Source organism: Mandrillus leucophaeus, unplaced genomic scaffold, assembly GCF_000951045.1.
Source record: "Mandrillus leucophaeus isolate KB7577 unplaced genomic scaffold, Mleu.le_1.0 Scaffold1250, whole genome shotgun sequence".
Taxonomy (NCBI): Eukaryota; Metazoa; Chordata; class Mammalia; order Primates; family Cercopithecidae; genus Mandrillus; species Mandrillus leucophaeus.
Genome location: NW_012100877.1, coordinates 57,962 through 62,955, shown reverse-complemented (window position 1 = coordinate 62,955; position 4,994 = coordinate 57,962). Strand labels below are relative to the sequence as shown.

Here is a 4,994-nt window from a genome sequence, read left to right as displayed (position 1 = left end):
ATGCTACCTCCTCTGCCTCTGCCACGTGGGGTGGACATTGGCCAGGGACCCCTCACAGACCTTCAGGGGCTTCCAAAGACCAGAAATTCCCGGCAGCATTCTTTCCCAGTAACGGAATTTTAAATGAATGCATTTTAAAACAAAATTACATTCACATACTAAACAAATGGAAAAAAAAAAAAAAAAACCACAGTGCAAAAAGTATGGTGTGGGCCAGGCATGGTGGCTCATGCCTGTAATCCCAGCACTTTGGGAAGCCAAGGTAGGTGGATCATCTGAGATCGGATGTTTCAGACTGGCCTGGCCAACACAGGGAAACCCCACCTCTACTAAAAATTCAAAAATTAACTGGGCATGGTGGCATGTGCCTGTAATCCCAGCTACTTGGGAGGGTGAGGCAGGAGAATCACTTGAACCCGGGAGGCAGAGGTTGCAGTGAGCCAAGACTGCACCACTGCACTCCAGCCTGGGCCACAGAGTGAGCCTCAGTCTCAAGAAAGGAAAAAAATGTGCCATTGCTGAAATCATCTCGAGGTTCGTGGAGCCCAAACCTGGGCCCAGGGCCCGTCCTCCGACTGTTTTCCCTGGAAGGAAGTGGACACAGGAAACCATCCGAAATCCTTGGCCATGTGACGTGCAGACACGTGTGCAAAGCCAGGGTGAGCCCAGCAACCCGCAGATCCCAGGCAGGCACCTACTAGTGAAGTCCTCGAAGCACTCACAGATGTAGCCGCCCTTGCTGCTGTGGCAGCGACCTTTGGTGCTGCATAGGTTGGAGTAACAGAGGTCGATCTCCATCTCACAGTAGTCGCCGGTGAAGTCAGGTGGACGCCAGCAGCGCAGGCCATGGAGGAGGTAGATGGGCCAGAAGAGCACAGTGGTGGAGGTGAGGAAGGGCACAGAGCTTTCAAAGCACGGCAGGCAGACGCCCTTCATGTAGAGTTCTCACAGGGCTCACACAGGCACATGTTGTAGAGCTCAGCACGCACTGCGTGGAGATGGTGGTCAGCAGCATCCAGTTCAGGAAGGGCCCCACTTAGCTCAGCTGCACCCTGTGCAACTCCACATGCCCAGCACACAGGAGGCACTGGGGAGCACCGTTTCACAAATACATGCAGCAGCCTCTCAACCAGCAGTAAACAAATCATCAAGTGAGGTACTTAGGAGTCTGAAGCTAAGACGGTGGGGCACCTTGGTTGCAAAGGCAAAGGCATCATCAGTTCCTAGCCCAGAATCAGATGAGATGCGCAAGGGGCAGGCCATGGGTACCAGTGGCTCCCAGGGACAGAGCAGCTGCCCAGGAGCCTTCACCTGCCACCTCCAGGCCCAGGCTGAGATGTATGGTGGGGCTTGCAGGATAGCCTGCAAAGTCTACGTGCTCCAGGCTTGCCTTGGATTCTGTGTTCCACGAGATCCCCCCCACCCTGTGAGGCCCTCTGCCTATGGCCCCCATGACAACTCCCACCCTGGTTTCCATGGAGCGTGGGGCCCCTGTCACCCCTCAGAGTCCAGGGCCTCAGTAACTGCCCTAGTCAGGAGGATAGGAGCTAGGCAGGGAGCCGGAGAGGGCCAGGATCCTCCTCCCACTCGTCTAGGGACTGTGAGGAAGTGTCCAGGCCTTTGGAGGGTGACGAAGCCCAGAGGCCATCTAATCACCCCGAGCCTGGCAATGTGCCCGACAAAGCACAGCAGCATATGGAGAGCCCAGGATGAAATGGGGGACGAAAGCATCAGGCAGCTCCGCACCCAGCGCTGTGCTTTCCCAGCACCAGGAGCCACCAGTCACATGTGGGAGGGACTTGGAATCAGGTAATTTGTCTGAACGACAAGGAAACGCAACCACTCCAGAAGCCACAGATGCATCCAGATGCAGTGGACTTAAGATCCCAAGGGATTCTAACAGAACCAGCATCACCCCCAGTTCACAGGTGAGGAAAACAGACACAGAGAAGCCAAATTTCACACACAGGAACGCAAGCCCGGCTGGGGGTGCCCAGCTCCCACTTGAGTAACGACCCCCGAGTCACGCACTGGTTGCTGTTACTCTGCCGGGTAGCCCTCAGGACAGTGTGGCAAGTTAAGACTCAGAACACCAAATTAATCATTGTACAACCTCGGTGTGGGGAGGGTGCCTGTGGCTCTGGCATAAACCCAGAGGCCTTCGAGGTTACACAGTTCTGTCGGCAACTCCCACAGAGCACATCGGAGGGGGAAGGGGCAGCCCAGAGGGCATATGCAGCTGACAGAACAGAGGGTCGGTGGCCGTAAGGAGGAGGAGTGGGGGGAAAAACACAAATGAGGCAAAAAGGTCCGAAGAAAAAGACATGGTGAAAGATGGCCTCATAGAGTACATTCCTTCCCTCCCCAACTTGAGGCGCTCCCACTCCAAAGGGGGCCTCCACTCCCCTGCCCTGGAGCAGGGTGGACCTGAGCCTGCTGGGTCCCACAGGATGGAGTAGGAGACACATCCTCGAGTTCCTGGCCCAGGCCCCAAGAGGGCTGGAAGGTTCTGCCACGTTCCTCCTGGTGCCCAGGCCCCACACTAGAGAGGGCACGTGAGGGAGAAGGCGGCACGCCTATCCAGGGCCCGGGCCAACAGAAGCCTGAGGGAGGGCCTGGACACCACGGAGCAGAGACCAGCCTGCACTTAGCCTGGCCACGCTGAGAGTAGATAATACAACCAGAGTTGGAGGCCACTGGGTTTGGAACTGCGTTGTTACCCAGCACCAGACAACCAAAACCAATACAGTCAATTCACAGACCAACCACTTACAAATGTAAAACATTAAACTTCACTGCCCAACATATAAGATACTAATGTTTTGCTGGGAACTTAACTGGGTTTCCTCAACATGCATGTGCTGAAATCCTAACCCAAGATGATGGGTTTGGGAGATGAGGCCTCTGGGAGTTGATGAGGGTTATGATGAGGTTACAAGGGTGGGGCAACCTCACAAGGGGATTCACATCCTCACAGGAAGACAGCAGAGAGCTCTCTCCTCTCCCCTACATCAGGACACAGCAAGAAGGCACTGTCTACCAGCCAGGAAAACAAAGCCGACGGGAACCTGGCCATGTTGCCTCCCTGATTTTGGACTTCCAGCCTGAAGAACTGTAAGAAAACAAATGCTTGTTGTTTAAGCCACCCAATCTGTGGTATTTGCAAATGGCAGCCCCAGCAGCCTGACATATATTAATATAATTCAGTTAAAATAAACTAACAGCTCTGGTTCACGAGATCCCTTTTGGATAGGTTTGACGTACGTGGAAAGACTCGTATCCGTGACCAGTGTCCGCCACCACAGATGACAAGCGACCTGATCAGGCCGGCCCGGCCACCCGGTTTCAAGAAGAGCAGAACCCAAGCCCTGCTGCAGGACCAGCTCTGCCCCCTAATTAGAAAAGTAGTAGTTCACATTCATCAGACAGCAATGAAGACAGTAGTTCTTTGTATGAAGAAGGAAATCAAGAATCTGGAGACGATGACACGGGTCCAACTGCAAGAAAACAAAGGAAATATCAGGATGATGATGATGATGATGGCTTTTTGGGACCAGCCCTTCCTCCTGGATTAAAAAGGCAGGATGATTCTCCTCCAAGGCCTATTAATAGGTCCTGCATTGCCATCTGGTTTCATTAAATCTACACAGAGAAGTGGTAAGGGCAGAGATGATCCACGAAACAGGAAACAGATCAATGCCTGCAAAACGACCAGTTAACTATAATGTAATGACAGAGTTTGAACAAAGCGCCCAGAGAATGAAAGAAAAACTGCCCAAAGGAGATGATGATTCATCTAAACCCACTGCAAGAGTCATGGATGACTGAGTTTCCTTCACAAATCAAAGACTTCCGTCTTGGGCCAAGGACTTTTAAGAGAAGAGCTGATGACACATCTGGAGATAGATCAATCTGGACACGTACTCCAGCTGATAGGGAAAGGAAAGCTAAGGACACAAGAAGCAAGGAAGTCATCCAGTAAGAAAGATGAAGAACATACATTATCAGGAAGGAACATAATGGCTGGCTGAGCAGGTATCTTCATACAATGAATCAAAAATATCAGAATCGCTCATGGACATACCTCATAAAAAGTTAAGGAGTAAAGCTGCTGAAGACAATAAGCCTCAAGAGAGAATACTATTTGACCATGATAAGGATCTCAAGGTCAACTGGTTTAATGAAGCTCAGAAAAAAAGCCCTAATAAAAAAATCTAGAGAACTAAACACCAAACTTTCACATGACAAAAGCAATGTTTTTATAAGTATATTTCAGTGAGGTATATTTTAATACTGACCAATGTGAACTTTTCTAAATACTCTGTTCTCTTTAATAATTGTGAAGTCTATTTCCTTTTATAATAGATTAAAAATTATATATTTTTTGTAAGTAAACTGATTTTTTTGAAAAGTCAGTCTTGTGGGATGAAAAAATACGGCTTACTGGAAAAATAGTCTTTCCCTCATAATAACCTAATAGGGCATTGCTATTAAAAATGCTAAAATAAAAATTCAGCTTATGAGAAATGGCAAAGCTAGCTGTGGCTTGATGCTTGAGTAAATATGCATGCTTTATTAAAGATAAAGAAAGGAGGCTTGCCGGTAATTTGTATGTTAAACAAAATCCCAACTAGGAAATGTTTACTGCTTAGAAAGGTCCCCGACAAGGTTCAAAACTATTCCAATGTTCACCTATAGCCCAATCTGGCAAGGGTTCAGAATGGTGACTAAGAAATTACATAAAGCTGGGTGAGATGGCTCACACCTGTAATCCCAACACTTTCGGAGGCCAATGTGCGAGGATCACTTGACCCAGTAGATTGAGACCACCCTGCTTAAGATGGTGAGACCAGCCAGGCGCGGTGGCTCAAGCCTGTAATCCCAGCACTTTGGGAGGCCGAGACGGGCGGATCACGAAGTCAGGAGATCGAGACCATCCTGGCTAACCCGGTGAAACACCATCTCTACTAAAAAAAATACAAAAAACTAGCCGG

The 4,994-nt window shown here is 49.8% G+C and overlaps 1 pseudogene; it reads left to right on the top strand.

Annotated features, from left to right (window-relative positions):
- The first annotated feature begins 1,243 nt into the window (after positions 1 to 1,243).
- On the top strand, positions 1,244 to 4,279 carry LOC105533473 (annotated as a pseudogene).
- The last annotated feature ends 715 nt before the right edge of the window (positions 4,280 to 4,994 follow it).